General features: G+C 37.5%; 1 protein-coding gene across 4 annotated transcripts in view; it reads right to left on the bottom strand.

Moving 5' to 3' along the window:
* LOC120525474 (zinc finger and BTB domain-containing protein 2-like) overlaps positions 1 to 11,768 on the bottom strand; it is a 31,480-nt gene extending 19,712 nt beyond the window's left edge. The window contains exon 1 of one of the 4 annotated variants that reach the window (XM_039747807.1): positions 11,750 to 11,768. The gene's annotated coding sequence lies outside the window, so the exon portion shown is untranslated. Of the gene's footprint in view, positions 1 to 130; positions 2,249 to 11,749 lie in introns of those variants that run through there. The other 3 variants (XM_039747808.1, XM_039747805.1, XM_039747809.1) reach the window with 3 other exon arrangements.
* Between the last annotated feature and the right edge of the window lie 7,310 nt (positions 11,769 to 19,078).

Here is a 19,078-nt window from a genome sequence, read left to right as displayed (position 1 = left end):
CTAAAATGATAAATGTCGCACAAAATGCAAAAGGTTTTTAGTCTTAGCAATTTATGACACTTTAAATCTATATTTGGAGACTCCACACATCTTATGAAAATAACACACAGCCAGGTTTTCAAAAACCTACCCAAAAGAGAGATCCAGAGGTACAGAAGTACTATGCAGTGCCACCATCTCCTGGCACCACCAAATTTCGTTACAAAACAGCTTTTTTTTATTAATAGGATTAGTCAGCTTATGCTCTAGTCAGCACTTCAGTTAACATTACATTAAAAATCTTTTTTTTTTTTTTTTTCCTTCAAGCCAAAACTGGCCCCCTGAAAACTCTGACCACTTCAGGTTTTGAAAGATGCAGGCGGATGGGGAAAACAATGGTTTATCTACAAATCTGGTGTTGGGTTTCACCATGCATGCTGAGAAGCATCAGCACTCCCAGGCCTCATCCTCTGAGGCCCCCGGAGGTGTGGAAACCACAAACAAAAGACAGAAGCGCTTGGCCGAGAAGCAGCAAACAGCATGTGGCCAGGGCCAGCCAGGCCTTTCAACCCACACATGAGCAGAGGCTTAATCATATATATATATATATTTATTTTTTTTTAAGTTTCAACCTAGCTTGTTTTAGCTTGCTTACACTGGGATGCTAGTATAGAAAGGAAAATGTCAAACACATGGCTTTTGAACCATATATAACAATCCTCTTTGCAGGTGACATATTAGGATTTCATTCAATTATTAAAACCATACACATCAAAAATAAACACAGACACTGTCTACAGTGGCATAGAATATCATAATATTGTTTTGTTAAAAAATATTTAAAAATGAAAAAAATACAAACGTTCCTGCCAAACGACACATGCAAAAAAAATAAGTCGCGCTTCAATGCGTGCGGCCTGCGAGTGATGCTCGAAGGCGCTCCACGCACAAAATATTTTGATTTTATCAGAGTGGCCAAGCTTCTAACTTTTACTATACATCCTCTTGCGCTGATTGGCTGCGCCGCTCAAATCATTTCGAGAAGTGGCATCCCCAGCTTTCTCCTGAATGGCTACATCTGTAAAATACTCTTCTAGTCTTTAATGATTGACGATAACAAAATGACTAGAAGCACATGCTCTCATCGGATTACACTGAAGACTCAAAGAGAAGGGGGAGGGGAGGAGGCGGGGTGACGTTCTTTGCAACGCAGCATTTAAATGGCTGCACAAAGTGATTGGAGAAGCTCCGCCTGTTAACCAATTGGACATAAGAGCTGCGCAGATATTCTGCCGCTAAACTGCGACGCCCTCGGACTGAAGAGTACGTCATAGGCTCCGCCCCGCGCGGCGACACGTACACCGGACAGATCTCCCACAGAGCGAAACCACTTCCGCAGTGCGCTTTCTTCGCAAACAAAAAACACCCCCTCCCTTCCTAAAAAAAAGCCATGCACACAGTTGCCCCCCATCGCCCTTTGCTCCCGACTCTCATCGGGCGCCACAAGCGAAAGAAGAGGCACAAACAAGCACCTTAACGTTCATAATTTTTACTTCAACTTGAGTCAAAGAAGACATTTCTCCGCGACAGTTACTAAGCCGAGCGCACTTGCGCTGCAGTGGTCTGGCAGCAATGTGAAAAGAAGCCTAAACGAAATGGACACACGCATGCAGGCGGAAGGGGGTGGTCACCGAGCAACATTTTAACTTAAAAAGTAACCGAAATTCAGCCACTCTGGCTTAAAGCCCCGGCGGAGTTGACTGGGCACTATGTCGTGCCACGCGGATCGGCTCACTTACGTTGTGCTTCGTCCGTTGCAGCCGGAGGTGCGCCGCTTGTCGCTGTTTGCTACCGGAGAGTCGTCCGTTGAGCTCGCAGCTGCTCTGTTCCTCTAAACGCAGCATTGGCGGCGATGGTCGGTGTTTTCCGGTCGGGTTACGTTACAATCACATGACATTCTCCACAGCACTTAAAAAAGAGCACTTGTTAATCCCACTGCCCCGGAGACTGCTAATTTGCTTTCCGTTTAGAAAAGGCAGTAACGCACGGGTCACGCCAGACGCATGAATGGGCGACCTGAATGGCTTTTTGGTCAGGCGTCGTCTATTTTTCCGTTTGTTAATCTCCCAGGGAGATGCAAATTTGACAAGACCCTCGGCCTCACTTGCTGTCCTAAAACCGATTTCGTACTCATTTTGAAGGGGGTAGCGGTGGAGGGAGTGAAGGGGTGGGGGGGATTTAATGCAATTGTAACTGTCGCCTCGGAAGACGACAGATTGCAGTCGGTCAGAGAGATAAAATAAAACTTGAAGGGAACGGGACCCCCTTCCTAAAAAAAAGTCCCCCAGAGTGAGTTGCGCGCACGACTCAACATTACAGCCAATTAATAAAAACCACAGATAAACATTATACAAATGCTATTGTACCTGCATAGACAAGTGTTTACTTTTAACAACAGAAGTGAAGTGCAACTTTTAATTACAGAAGCAAACAAGTAACTTACAGTGACCAGTGAGGTCTAGCGCTTTGCGCTCGGTGCACGTTTAGGGTCTCGCTTTAAATTAACGCAGTGGTCGTATTATATAGAGTGTTACAAATGATGCACTTTATTTGGCCCTGGCATTAACTGTAGTCCTAACAAGTGCAGCAGAAGAACAACTAACTGAGGCAGTAAGTTATAAAATTATTGGCCGCAGGTATATATATTGCATCGAATGTTGATAATTTAATATACCAGCCTAGATTTTTTAATGTCATTTCATTTAAAAGAAAAATTGCACGTAATGGCAAATTGTGACAATTTATATAGTGTATACTTTAAACGAGAATTTTGTCAGAAAAAAATGAAAGATATATTCTAAAATGTGGTGACTATTATCATTAAGCTATTATTATTTAGTAATGTACTAGTTCTATTATGCCCTAAAATGTAAAGTCATGGGTTTGTTTAGCTTGGCCCAGGTTGTTTACAGTTTAATTCTATGTAGTATGTGCACTGCATATAATTTTGGTTAAAGTATATAATTAGCAAAATTGGTGGCACAGTAATGGTGATGCTGCCTTGTAACAAGGGGTCCGAGGGTCACATCCTGGGTCCTCCCTCCATGTTCTCCCTATTTCTGCATGGGTTTTCTCCCACAGTTCATTGACATTTAGGTTAAATGGTTAGGTGTGGCTAAATTGGCCTTCATGTGTTTGGGTGTATTCACACTGCAATGGACTGGCACCCTGTCTAGGCATTGTTCCTGCCTTGCACCCTGTGCCTGCTGGGATTGGCTCAGTTTTCCTCATGACTCTGCTAAGGATAAAGTGGGTTTAAGAAATTCATGAAATTTAGCAAAATGTATTTCAGAATTTTTAAGAATGATTTGAAAGTTCCTCTTTTTATCATACGTGTTAAAGAATTACTCTTATCAGCTGTTAGCTGGACTAGTTAAGTGAGCAACTGCCCATTTGATATTTTTGATCTCTTATTTATACAGTATAGGTATATACAGTTTACACAAGCAAGCAACATTCATTTTACATAGCACTTTCATGGTAAAATATGATACCTAGGCACTACCTAAATACTGTATATTGTACATTTATTTTTACAACTGGATTACAGTCAGGTATTTATCTACTTGTAATGTAGGTGGGGACTGAAGCAACAACCCTGGATGATTTAGCCAGTAGAGTACACTACCTACATAAATCAGTCTTAATTTTATACAGTGTCTTTAAAAGCATGCATGAAAACAAGACTTTTTGCAAGATTACAATATTAAATATACACATTCACTACTACTGTAAAATTAAAACCGCAACATCAATATACAGCACTGAAAGATACTAGAAGGTCCTTGATAGTATACCTGATAAGTCTTAAGAACAAATATAAAATTTTGTCTGTTTTTGAAGCCAGCGTATTCTAGTTAGGGTTGTGAAGGTCCAGAGGCTAGCATGTCGACATTTTGCAGGAGAGTTCTAAATCAAATACAATTTCATTATAAACTGCAAGAAGAGCCAGTCAGTCATTTTCTAACCTACTTTGTCCAGAACGGGATTAAGGGGGTTTGGGGGGTGATGGACCATATCCCAGCTAGCTTAGGGTGCAAGGCAATTGCAGGGTGAACACACACACACACACCAACCACACACTATGACCAATTTAGGATCGCCAGTTCACCTGACCAGAATGTCTTTGGACAGTGGCAGGAAACTTGATCAGACATGGGGAGAACATGCAAAATTCATGCAGGAACCCTGTTCTCCTTACTGCAAGGAAGCATTGCTACCACTGCACCAATGTGCCGCCCTACAAGAAAAGGTATGACACAAATGGTGATAAGACACAGTAACAGTGCAGCATAAATTCTGAGTACAATGAAAAAGGCTTTGCCTCCCTGTAACCCTAAATTGGAATAACCGGATACATTAAAATGACAGATGGAGTTAAATCTTTAAAGGTTGTGGCCCAAGTTAGTATTGGGGAACTTTCAAACACAAAATTGAAGACAACCAGATGCCAATGAAGGCAAAGGATTACATATGGACATCAGAAGAAGAGTGTCTGAGAGCAAGAGGTGCAAAGCTGGGGTGTCTCCATCATGTCCCTGTCTAAATATTCTAGTAACCATTCCCAAGAAAGATACGGAATTTATCATTGAAAATGACTTGATGCCAGTTCATTGCAGTCCACACTGCCTGAGACTAATGTTACCTTAGATACACAGCTGGCATGGGTGAGCAGTCAATAACAGACATTATAGAACACCATAAACAGTGACCCTACCTCCATGAGTTGTTGGCCCATGGTTGGAGACACAAATAGGTGATCCATAGAGGGCACCACATCTTTGTGGATGGTGTAAAGTGTGAATGCAGGGTATCACATGATCTGCTGGTCCCAAATGTTCTAGACTGGTATGAGAGCCTCTTTGTTACTCGTCAGAAACACTGGCCCACTGTCATATTTGTGTGGCCAATGTGCCACACTAAGTTAACCCTACTACCCAGCCTAACAATGGCCAGTTATTCATATTACATCAAACTCATATCCAATTCAGTTACTGTAGTCATTCATACGACTGACAAACAAATCATTAAGGTATTTTTGTAATGCTGTAGGTGGCCAATAGTCACCTTGACTCGACCCTATCTTGTTATTGACTTTTACTGGGAAGTCAATGTCATGGCCATGTAGTGGCATTTGTGAGCATAATGAACATGCATACCTGACTGTGCTCCAATGCCAGAGTTCATACAAACCAGACAACAATATTTTTGTCTCTCAGTCACCCCAAGTTTCAGTAAGATTAAAAACATATTCACAATTATCAAATTATTTTATATGAATGAAAACATTTAAAAAATGTAATCATACTTTCATGTAAAGTAACACTGTTTAACTATACAATTTGCTAACCACCTTCTTTTTGCAGAAACGGACCCCTCAAAGATTACTCAAATCTAATTTATTGTGATAACACAAGGTGGCGCCAAATCCATTAGACTACTGACTTAAATCTTGAAATTTGTACAGTATTCCCAAATGTACCGTTCAGGAGAAAAAAAAAACAGTGATTAGCTAATAGAAAGAGCAGTTCAATTTTATAATGTTTCAGAAATGCAAAGATTAACTTGTTTGTTAGATACATTATTTTCTCAAATCTTACTTAATTTTCCAAAGGCAACAATAGCTTTGGAATAGCCAATTCTGCACTTTATATCCTCTATCATTTGCTCATCTTCAGTTACCAATCCTTGCAGATACACAAATTCATTTACTTCTTCAATACCTTGTCCATCAATATTTACATTTAGATCCTCTTGATTTTTAGTTATTTTGGTTTTTGGTATGTTTATTTTCAATCCAAATCTCTTGCTGTTATTTTTTTCTGTTAACTCCAGAAGTTCCTCAGGTAAATCTGTAATTAAATCAATATTATCTGCAAACACAAGATTATTTACAGTTTGTCCGTCTAGTGATTCTCCAGCTTCAACCATATTGTGTGTCATACTCATCATTGACCCTAAAAGTAAATTGGTATAAAGATAGGTTGCACCTTTGCAAACTTGTGACTCAAAACCACTGTGTTAGTTCACCATAAGTACTTAGTGCATTCACTGATTTACTGTAAAGCTCTTCTAACAATAGCAAAAGCTCTTCTGATATCCCATAATTTCTGAGAATGTACCACAATCCCTGTTGCTATACACTGTTAGAAGCCTATTTAAAATTAATAAAGGTGTTATACAAAGTGTGATTTTTCTCAATACATTTCTGCTGGCGGCTGTATTATGAACAGCTCATCAATTGTTCAACTACCTTTAAATCTTCCACATGTCTTCATTCTCTGTTCCAGGATACTTGTTGTACACCTTACTAGAAATACTCAGTAGACAAATACGAAGATAATTAGTACATTCTGTTTTGTCAGTTTTCTTGTGCATTGGGACAATGGTGGCTTTGCCCCAATCTGCTGAGTACTGTTTTTCTTCATAGATTTTATTACACAGTGTGTGAATCACTTTAATTGAACATTCTCCACTACCTGTAACATTTCCACCACTGCTGGTGCCTTCTTCACTTTTAAGTTCTTTACTGATGCTGCCACATCTTCTCCATGCATTCATGGCTGTTTATGGTAATTATTTTAATATTTTATTCATGGGATATTGTATATTGCACAGATCTTCAAATTGTTTTTCATCCACTGTTAATCTGTGTCTTATTGTCCATTTTTTTCCTGATTTGTCCTTAGATGTTGGTAGTTTTGCATTAAAGGCACCAAAAATTTCTCTTATTGTGTGAAAGAGTTTCTGAGCATTTTGCCATTTTAAAAATGTTTCTATATCATAACACTTCTTTTCCAACAATTTCTCTTTGCATATTTTAACTTTCTTCTTAAATCTCTCATTATTTTATAGTACGTTTTACTGTATTATTTACAAAGTGATGTTGTTGTTTTCAGTTGTTTCCGCTGATCACTTAAATCGGGGGGATTGTGTGGTTAACATTGGTCCTCGAAGGCCACAGTGGCTGCTGGTTTTTGTTCCAACCTAGTTGCTTAATTAGAAACCAACCCTTGCCAATTATAGATCTTATTTAATTTCATGTCTTGTTAGTGTTTAAATTCTGCTATGTCAGGTCATTCTTAAATCACAGATTTTTTTTCCTTTCCAAGGATGTCATCTAAATTATTTAAAGCGTAAAATAATAATTGTTTACATTTATACAGCGCTTTTCTCACTACTCAAAGTGATTTTCATAGTGAGTGGGGAGCCACTTTAACCATCACTAATGTGTAGCATCCACCTGGATAATGAGACAGCAGCCATTTTTGCACCAGTACTTAAACACACATGAGCTATTAGGCTGAGAAGGGGTGAGAGAGGTAGCCAGTTAGAAACAGGGGATGATTAGAGGGACAACTTCCTTCTAAATATTTTATTAAACCAAATAGTACATGATATGCCCAAAAGAGAAAATGGAAACAAGTCAGATGGAGAACTGGTGCTCCTTTGTTGATTGCATCTTACTGCTGATAAGGAGCAATTAGAAGCATTGAATGCTGCCATTTAGATAGACAGATAGATACTTTATTAATCCCAAGGCGGAATTCACATAATCCAGCAGCAGTATTCTGATACAAAAAACAATATTAAAAAAAAAAAGTAATAAAAATGCATGTAAAAACAGACAATAACTTTGAATAATGTTATTATTTACTCCCCTGGGTGGAATTGAAGAGTCGCATAGTGTGGACTAAATGAGCAAATTAGTATGGAAAATCTTAACAAGCAAAACAATGAATATGAAGCATATGAACTGTGCTTGAGCAATAAGTTCTTCATCAACAATAATTTGACTTCTCATTAAGAAACTGGGTTGGAGCAAAATCCTGCAGCCACTGCCTCCCTCAAGGACTTGCATTGCTCACCCTTGACTTAAATCCAAGACCCCTGAAAAATTTGTAGCACTTTCTTTTGCCTTATTTGAAAAAAACATTAGTTCTTGTGCTGTGTGTGTGTTTTTCTCTTTTCATTCCATGCTTCTTCCACTGTTGCTATTTTTATCCTTGTTGGATTTTTCCATTTCTCCTACAGCATAGTATAGTACTGTTCTAAAACATTTTTTATGTTGTAGTTGACCTGTATCAAATCTTCTCTGTTGACCTGTATTTGCCTGTGTATTGACTTCAACTTGATTTTTATTCTGGCCTTCCACAACTGATAGTCTGATGCTATATACTGTATATACTTTTTTTTAAATAAACACCAATTTCCCATGCAAACAAAGGAAAGTGTTTTATATAGTGGAATTCGTATTATGAAATTACCTGCAGGGCAGAATAAAAAAATTCACTACAAAAACATATTGTCGAACACAAAGTCAAACACACACACATAAGTAGGGAGCTTAAATATGGAGCAGACGGCAAAGACAACTACTTACTGTACCTCTTTTATAAAATTCTGAGTAAATGCTTCTGAAGCCAGTAATTGTTTCATCTAAATTTGTCTTTCTATAACAGACTCAATGAAATGAATAAATAGCCTGGCATGCTAAGCCCTCAGATCATGCATATTTATTCTTTTAGGTAATGGGCTGGTCCCATGCCCAGGGTTAGTGCTACATGATGCAGCTAGGATGGGCTCCAGCTCACAGCTACTCTTAAATGCGAAAAATTGGTTCAGGGACTCTGACAATCAGCCACAAAGTTAAGTCTTCTGCTTGTACATCTTATTATGCCATTTATTTCGTGTTCTGCTTTCTGATGTATGCCTGTGAGCCCAACCCAATGTGGCATATACACAAACCTCAAGGTTGCCAGTTTAATTCCCACCATCTATTTAACGTGTGACACTGAACCACCCTCATAACCTGCTGAGCTCTACTGTAGTTGTATCAATATATAACACTTTATTATTTCTTTGTGATTTGCAAATTGATTGGGATAAATTACTTTACCTTGTAACTATACAGTATATAAAGCAGTAGAAGCTTTAGCGATAATTCTGAATAGAGTCTATTTTAGAGAGTAGTTTCTATCTATCAATTTTTTGCATTTGCTTATCTAATACAGAGTTGAATACCAAAGTCTTTTTCAGCATGCATCTTGCAAAAGTGCAGGAATGGCTCTTGGACTTGATGCCTTTAAACACACCCACTTATACTGGGTCAATTTGGAGTCACTAATTATCCTACGTCTTGGGAATGTGGAAGGACACCAGAGAACTCAGAGAAAACCCATATGAACACAGGGACAATGTACAACCTCCACAAAGACTGGGCTTATATCCAGGTTCCTGGAGCTATGCAGCAGAAGTGCTAACCACAGTGCCAATCTGCATAGCAGTATAACGAGCAACATTACATGTTAAGATGACAGGCAATGAGTACTGCTGTCATCAAAGTCCATCTGCTTTAGATGAGCACAATCAGGAGCACCTAGGAACAGAAACTTGGAGTGAAAATGAACTGTTACAGTAAATGAATAATGCAGAATGTGGCAGGGGATATTCTGCTGAGTAGAAGTGTAAACAGTGGCTGACAGAGAGCCCCACCTTCTCAACAGCGCATATCATAAGAGTATGGCCTGCTGCAGGGGGTGTTGTAATTCAGCAATACAAAGATCAATTTTAGCAATAAGGGAGTACCAGTAGCCTATGTTTAAAGCCCCACTGGAGGGAAAAAAAAAATTGCCATAACCAGTCACATATACTGTACTTTTACAACTGTATGTAATGCCTGGGATGTTCACAATCATTTGCTATTTTCCTGGTGGGTACCTTCCAAAGAAGCTTAGAATTAGAATTCTTACTTATTTTCTCACTTAATATGACATTTTGCAGTATTACTCTGACTCATCCCTGGTGATTTATCCAATAGATATACCACAGTGAGGGATGGTAAACTGAAACGGAGTACATTCAGAGACAATTTCAAGGATGGTTTTATTTGCTCCAAGTCAAAATCACAATGGAATTCCTACTCATGATTACAAACATGTTACCAAAGACACCCACTCATACAGGCAGGGGGATGAAAAAAATGTCACAATGGCCAGCATAACACACAGGTTAGAAGAACACCAACAAACTAACTGCTGGCAACAGATTCCTCAACAACATACAAGAACCTGGCTGATTCATCAGATCAGGCCACCTTCTTCCACTGCTCAATGGTCCAGTTCTGACAGTCACATGCACACTGTACTGTAGGTGTTTTCAGCAGTGGACAGAGGTCAACATAGAGACTCTTGACTAGTCTGTGGCTAAGCAGCCCCATACACAAACAAGCTGCGATACACTGCGTGACACTTTTCTCTAATGGCCAGCATTAAGTTTTCAGCAATTCGTGCTACAGTAGCTCTTCTGTGGGATCGGACCAAACAGGCTAACCTTCGCTTCCCACACACATCAATGAGCCTTGGGCACCCATGACCCTGTTGTCAGTTCTTTACTTGTCTTTTCATAGATCACTTTTGGTTCATACTGACCACTGCATACTGGAAATACCACACAAGACCTACCATTTTAGAGTTGCTCTGACCTATTCATATAGCCATCATAATTTGTCCCTTTTCAAAGTAACTCAGATCCTTACACTTGCCCATTTTCCTTGCTTCCAACACATCATCTTCAAGGACTGACTATTCACTGATTTGAAACTAGTGTCATATGGCGACACAAGACAATGCAATTTCAAAGATTATTGATGACAATTTCCCAACTGAATGCAGAAGTTGCCAAATCGGCATCTCTCGAAAAATCTGGAGTGTTCACACGGTAATAATACAATGTGTAGTGGCATTATCTTCTTAAAATGTTTATAGTTGTGCTCACATTACACTCTGAAATGTATTTTGTCACATAATGGAGTATATATTGTGCATTTATTTTCAAATGCGATGCACTTTTTATTTATGTGCTTCCTCTGTTATTCAAGATGAGGTTTGTTGCCATGTGTACATAGTACTGGTAGTGAGCAATTCAAGATCAAATTATACACTAGCCAACCATTCTGTATTCTTTTGTATTGCTGTAGAAATACTTTTAGCAGCTCAAGTGATTATAAATTATTTCCTATTACTACAGGGACAGAAGGTAAAGTATAAGGTGGCCTGTTATCCTTGTCCCTATTACATACTGTATCTAAAGTAAAATAAAAAAACTAACAAATTTATATAAAACATATTATTTCAAGGAAACTGTTTACCACAGGCAACATTACTCAAGTTCCATAAGTCTCTTTGAAACATGCTGGCTATTCTTCGAACTTTCTTGGAATTTGCTAGATTTTTCATTCCTTTCTGACTGAAAGTTAAAGCTCATATCCTGGGAAAAACTGGCAAAGCAATTTTCAGGTCAAGACCTCGTGGGCCTCCTGGGAACCTATCGTCTTGACTTTTATGTGAACAAAAATGATGGTATGAAGTACAACAGTCTTACATAAGGCATGTTGACACTAATGCCAGTGTGCCAATCACAATATACTCTGGAAATATCATCTAAAACTCTGTGACTACCTCAAGGGTTTTCACAAACAAACGAAAAGCTTAAATAAATGACTTCTGCCTAGTTTAAAATCCTGAAATCATGAAAGAGGATTAAAAAGCTATATTTATGGGTAATTGTTTTAACTTTTCCTAAACATCCTTATCAAGATTCTGAGAGGAAAAAATAATTTTGTAGGATCATATAGTTATGTGCAGTGTAACTGTTACTTACATGTGCTAATCAACATGCAACACGTTCTACAGCACCAGAGTATACCTACCTTACATCAAAGCTTCCTTCTTCCTTACCTGAAAAATGTCAGAACACAGTTTACATCACCATCTACCACCATTGGTAAACACATTAAGTTTCTTTCTAATGCTGACGGTACGTACTAACTTGTATTTATCAGAAAGACTGATAAATACTTTTATGACTCTACAATATATTACAATACAAACAATACTAATATGACTATACAATATAATGCGATACAATTAGCTCTGGTTTAATAAAAAAAAAATTATTTAGCATCTCCACCTTATACAAATTATGAATTTAAAATATCAATGAATTTATCTTTGTCAGCATCCTTGATACGTCTCGAAGGAGACAGGCTATTTCTTATATTCATGAACTTAGCCAATCAGATTTCAAGAACCACCAATTACTTCCAAGTGGTATTTGCCATGTAACTAAAGCTAAAATGCATGTTTTTTAATTTTTATTAGGCAAAACACATAAGACAGATACATAATGACTATACATACGAGTCTGACATGTAAAAGTTGGAAAAAATGCCATCCCCACTATATATATTAAAAAACTATTTTTGCCTAGTGCATATTTCAGTTGAGGCCAGGATCATTGGTAAGATGCTACATGCACCGTACAGCTCTGTTTGTTTTATTTTGCAAGCTTGGTGAATTTGAAGCAATTTTTAGTAACAGTAAAAGATAAGTAGTAAACAACCAAGTCACAAAAGTCCTGAAAACTCTTTGGAGATCAATGGCCATGGATATTTTATTTAACTTCCATGATCTCACACCTTATCTCTGTCATTTGTGAATGTGAACAGCATGAACAAATGGCTCCAAGTAAATTTCCTGAGTATTTCTAACTAATGAAGTACTGAGTGCTTTATATTAAAGTAGTTATGAGTATTGTTGTCCTTTGGAAACCAAATTCACTCCTCTACCATAAAGATTGGTGTGGCACATCAAAGTGAGAAAGAACTTCCATGAACATAATGTTAGTGAAGGGTTGTGTCAGGGCACATCTGGAAAGGAAAAAAAGATATACGTTATCTCTGAATATTTTCAAGAAATTATGAGATGCAACTTTTTGACAGTTAACCCTTTGTCAGGTATATCCCATGGTTGTAACTGTCTTTTTGTTTTTCAATATGGAATTACATAAAATATCATTCTGAAACCCACCCAATCCAATTCAGGGTCACTGGGGCCAGAGTATATTCCATCAGCACTGGGCACAATGAAGCAAAAGGCCCTAGACAGAGAGAAGTGGTGGTCCACTGCATAGCCCACTTTCTCACACACACACACGCAATACCTTAAACCAGGGTCACTTTAGATCTGCCAAGAAACCAAAGTGGAATTATGGTTTACTTATTTTTTCCAACAACAAAAAAGGATAGTGAAATCAGGAGCAGACTTGGCAAAATTGGGTGTATTAGCTTTACATTAAGTAAACCATTCACAGGGTTCCTTCAAAATCTTTCAGCAAACCAACCTTTCAAAGTTCACTGGCATATAAAAGATCTGTTAACAAAGGGAAGAAGTAGCCATAAGCACTGCTGTATTTAGGCATGAGCCAAACAAACCATAACACAGGCTTCAGGCTAACAAAAAGCTACAGCTATGTGTCCAGCCTTTCATTTTAGGACAGGAAATTGACCTTAATTCAGTCAAACTATAATCTGTCTTTCTTTAACCACACAGCATATTTATTATAGTAGACAGCTGGACAGTTTGACATCTGTGGCAAAGAGACGGGTGCTGAGCAGGCTCCTGTCAATCATTGAGAATCCACTGCATCCACTGAACAGGATCATCTCCAGACAGAGGAGCAGCTTCAGCAACAGACTGCTGTCACTGTCCTCCTCCGCTGACAGACTGAGGAAATCGTTCCTCCCCCAAACTATGCGACTCTTCAGTTCCACCCGGGGGAGGTAAACGTTAACATTATACAAGATTATAGACTGTTATACCTGCCTCACCCTCTCCACCATGCATTTTTTTTAACTTGATCTGCATTTTTATTACTCTTTTAATTAATATTGTTTTTACAGTATGCTGCTGCTGGAGTATGTGAATTTCCCCTTGGGGATTAATAAAGTATGTATGCATGTATGTATGTATCTATCGGCTCACCCATAACCCAAGTAGATTATTTGGAATTAAGATATGATTTAGCATAAAAATCACTTTATACAATGCAGAGAAAGATGTTAAGTATGACACAGTAATTTTCCCCATATCTTCCATGCAGGCAAGTATACAAATATCCATTTTCTATATTTGATGTGATTATGAAAAAGTAAATAATCTTTTAGCATTATAGCTTACAGTAAATGAAACAGCTGGAATGAGACTATATGCCTCACTTTAGTTTTGAATATTAGGGTGAAAACAGCACCACAATACCAGGTAAGCCTGTGGGACTGCTGGCTTAGGTTTTTACTATTTACTACCATTATTGGGTTGACAGACAGAAGCCATACAGTCGTTACATTGTTATTCCCAAACTGCTTCTCTATATTCTGCCAATTCTACATATTCATGCTTATTAATAAGGACTTCAAATATGAAAATCCAGTTATTTTCTTAGTCAGCACATTAAAAAATATGTAAGCCTACCATGGCAACATCAGGTGTAAAGCATCAGTTTCTCTGAAGAGGATATCAAACTCAAATAATAGTCACTCTCACTGGGTTAATTTAGAGATGCCGGTTATCCTGATAGGTGTGCTTTTTGGATGCTGAGGAAAGCAGATTACCAAGAGAAACCTCACATGGATGTGTTATGAATCTGCAAAATGTAGAAATACAGGGTGAGTCAAAATTATTTTAAAACTAATCGATTTTGTTTCTCTCTACCACACCCTTCCAGGTCGATGGATAGGTCACGGTGGATCACTGCCATGGCCTCCACACTCCCCTGATTTGACACCCTGTGATTTCTGGTTATGGGGTATGGTAAAGGAGAGCATGTATAGCAGGAAAGTTTGTGATATCAATGACCTGAAGGACAGAATACAGACTGTGGTATCATCTATTCCCAACGAAATGTGTGTCCAGGCTTTAAATGGTACTGTTGCTCGTTGGTTTTTGTGTGTTGAAGATGATGGCGAGCAGGTTGAGACATTCCTGTAAATTATCTTGCACATATGAAGTATGTTTGGTGAATAAATTGTTTCCACCATTCAAACATTAACATAATTTTGATTCACCCTGTATATCCAGGGCAGCATTTGCAACCAGGAATCTAGACCTTTGTAAAACCATGTATTACAGAGATGTGAGGCATTGATGCTAATGACCACATTATCATTCTAAACAAATGTGAAAATAAAAAGCAATCTTTCATTAAGAGCTCTTCCATGTAAAAGCTTATGTGGAATTCCAGTTTTTCTTTTTATACATTCTTCCTGGTTCTTTATGGCTTTCTTTTCAAAAGTACTCTAGTTTTCATTCCACATCCAGAGACTTACAGGTTAGGTTGACTGCTCGAAATTGGCCTAATAGGTTGAGTTTAGGTATATGCCCGAGTATGACCTACAATGGAATGGAAGTCTGTTCAAGATTTCTTTGTCTTGTTCCTAAAGTTGTCAGAATAGATTCAACAGCACTTGCTGTCTTAAATTGTATTAATGGGTTTGGGAATGGATGGATGGATGGTTGGAGGTTTACATTTTTATATTTCTCATGGCCACCATTAGAAATCCACACATCACACTCAAAATATAATGACAATAACCAGACAGGTTTAAACACTGCTACCACAGTACATCAAGGATGGCTCAATGGCACAGCTGTCAGTTTTACAAAAACTTCAATGAGTTGATGCTCCTGGAGTTCCGTAGTCAACCCACCATATTATAGCATAAGTTGGAGGTACAGTTATAACTGTAATATGATGCTGGCTGCTATATCTTAGGAAGCTTGAGTGACTTGTATATTGTGTGAATAGCCATCAAACCATTTGTTTCAATGCTTTCCATCATTTCTAGACATATTTCTTCCACCATGGATTGGCAGGAATATTATGAATTACTCCTGAAAAGAAACACCAAAACCACAAAAGCATTTAACTTAACATTTATGTATTAAATTAATAAATATTTCAAATAATATATTAAGAATAAAGAACAAAGTAGTCAAGTACTTAAATATAATTAAACAAAAAAATAAACAGAAAAGCTATTTTAAAGAAATCAGAAATAAAGTAATTAAGAAGGAATGTGGCTCAAAAAGGAGAACAGTTAAAATGACAGGGACAATACAAAAGTAAGAACTGAATATCAAACATAAGGAAAAGAAGGATTACCTAAGCCCATACAAATTTCAAAACTTGGAAATCAAAGGACAAAACTAAGAATTTAAAAATGGAAATTACTTAATCAAATAACATAATTTAGTATAAGTGATCAGAATGTAACTGCAAACATTAAACAATACAAAAACCAGGACAATAATATGAGACCAGGGGAAAATAAAAAAAATACAAAGAAAAATATAAACATGTCTAACATGTCTAACCATGGGCCTGTGGCAGACAGATGACATGCACAATTCAAAGCAGCCTGGATTACTACTGTCAGGTCATCTTTAGTTTTTTTCTTGGGCTTTAGGTGCACAAGACTGGCACAAGGCACAATCCAGGCAATGCTGCAATATAAACAAATTCTTCAAAAGCATGTCATGGTGTGGGAATCACTCACTTGCAACAACCATTTCTGTTCGTTAATATATGTCAAGAAGCTCATGTTCTCCAAAATACAAAGTTTCATGATATGCCTGTCTTGATACCAGGCTCCAACAGGACAATGCCCACACACACACACACACATATGGCTGTGATTTCCCGGGTATGTCTATATGGTTTCATTTTTTTTCTTAGTTAGCAGAGCTCCCAAACCTAGTTCCACAAGAAGATGTATAGGGCATCTGAGGAGGTCAACAAGCCAACGAGAGTTTGCTCATTTGTCCAGTTGCATAAAGTTTGTTGGATGTGCTGCAGACTACTGCTTGGTACTTGTAAGGCTTTATGTTACAATGCATAGATACTTGTTTCACATATGGCGCTCACTGAGGCTTTACCTGGTAATAACAAACTACAGGCGTGGTCCTGTTCTGGCCTAATACATTTTTCTTTTTGCTGGTTTTACTGCCATTTAAACACCTTTACTAGTTTTGTTTGCCAATTTTATTGCAATCCTTACTGCTGCTTCTGATTGAAACTATATTTTTTTCACATAAAGATACTTATTCATGAAATATTAATCACCAAAAACTAAACAGCATTGTTTTCTCTTTGCTGACAGCACATCTTATCGTGTCACACATGTGGTGTCAAAGTGGATTAACTATTAAGTTGTATGTTTCTGATATCTTAAGAGGTTTGAAAACAGTTTTGCAGGACTAATTATGCTAGATATTCTTAAATTTGCAGCCTTTATTTTTTCAGTATAGGGGTTTCCAAAACTGAAGCTAATTCTTCTCTGAAGGACTGTTCTGGCAATGCCTAGTTAAGTATTGAATGCACTTATACTATATAAGCCAACTTAAATGATGGTCCTAGAAAGTCCTAAAAGGCTTCTCACAAACTCCGAAGATCAGCTGTCAACTTTCTGAACCTGGTTGCAGAGTTGCAAGGGACCTGATTTCAATAACAAGGGTTCAAAGGTAAAGAATCAACTCTTGATGTGTATTTATCATAAAGCACACTTCCCAATACACACACTGATATCTAAAGGAGACTCATCAAAAATGCTGAGAAAATGTGCAAGCAGTGCACTTGTAGAAATGATCTGCAAAACAAAGCCAGGTCTCTGGAGTTATGTGGCAGCAGAGCTGTTGAGCCACCCTTTAACAAAACCAGTTTGAAAGCTGTGCACACATGTATTTTATTTAAAAATATTATCAAAGACTCAGAAAATTGTCAACATACTTTCACATCAGGATTAACTAAAGAATTGCGGTTATACACAAAGCAATTGCTAAATAGTACTTATGAAATGATTTCACTTCCGACCTCTGAAACCCCATACTATGGGGATTTTTGTTTGTATCAGAATATGGAAAACTTGCAAAGACTGGCCAACAATTGTGGAGGAAACCTTATTGCTATATGCAAAAATAATTTTCATCAGACAGGAAAATGATCCAATATTGAGTCAAATCCATGCATAAATGGAGTAAACTATAGCAAAAACAAAATTTCGGGAGTGTCTCTGTCAAAGTCCATGCTATGATCTGACTAAGAATAGCTGGTTCTTCTGCATAACTGTAAAAATTGCAGCATCGCAGCATAGAAAACTGGTAGGGACATTTCCTAATAGACTTAGTGCTGTAATTTCACAAAATATGCAATAGGTATTTTCTTTTCTAATCATTAATATAAAAGGGTCTATATACATTTGTTTTCACTTTGACTACAAAAATTTCTGTATTCATTGAGGACAGTAAATCCTAATTATGTAATTAGGCCTAGAGCTAAATACTGTCTATTGTCACTATAACAGCACTCAAGTTGTATACGATATGTGGGTTTGTGAAATTAAAATGGAGATACACTGATATTTCACAATAAGCAACCTTGTATCATATTTCACTGTTTATGGCAGCCTACATTTATTATTATTTTACCACTTCTGAAACAGTACAGTCCCTCCTGGATTAAGACATTGGAAGATTAGAAGTATACATGTGCAACTTTAAGGAAAAATGTACCAAATCACAGAAATGTGTGCTACCCCCTTTTAATTAAAGATTAATCCAAAATCCAGCCCTCACTTGTCACTTGTTCATATAACACTGCAATGGGTTTGGCTCTCTTTCAAAAGAAAAGTGAAGTACTTCAATAATTTATATTATTTTATGTGGTAAGAATAAGCTTTCATGTGTCAGTGCAGCAGATGTTATTTTTTTTCTGTGCTTCACCTTCCCACATCCCCAACACAGCTTTTATATTGTGGTTATGTGGCTGTGCTCATTTAAGTATCAGTTCTAGTTGATACACTACAACACCTCAATCATGCAAGCCCACGGATTTTGATGTATTTAGGTAAATCTGAACCCTATTGTCTAGAACATATATATTTGCCAAAATTAAAGTACTGTAGTACTCAAGCAGCATAAAAATATTTTTAGAAGTATAAAAAAGTACTTTAACTATTTTCAAAGTTTAAAAATATAAAAGGAAAGCCAATTCATTTGTAAGGAGAACAAAGGCATACAGCATGCATACTCAAGCAAGCAGTTTGACAGTATATATGGGAAGAATATTAATGAAAATTCACTCAGCTTATTAGTAAGAATTCTGGCCACTTCAGCTTTGAGGATGTAGGAAAAGCTTATCAAATTCT

The sequence above is a fragment of the Polypterus senegalus genome, chromosome 3, assembly GCF_016835505.1.
Source record: "Polypterus senegalus isolate Bchr_013 chromosome 3, ASM1683550v1, whole genome shotgun sequence".
In the NCBI taxonomy this organism is placed as follows: domain Eukaryota; kingdom Metazoa; phylum Chordata; class Cladistia; order Polypteriformes; family Polypteridae; genus Polypterus; species Polypterus senegalus.
The sequence above is the reverse complement of the archived record's forward strand: the minus strand, read 5'-3'. Positions and strand labels throughout refer to the sequence as shown.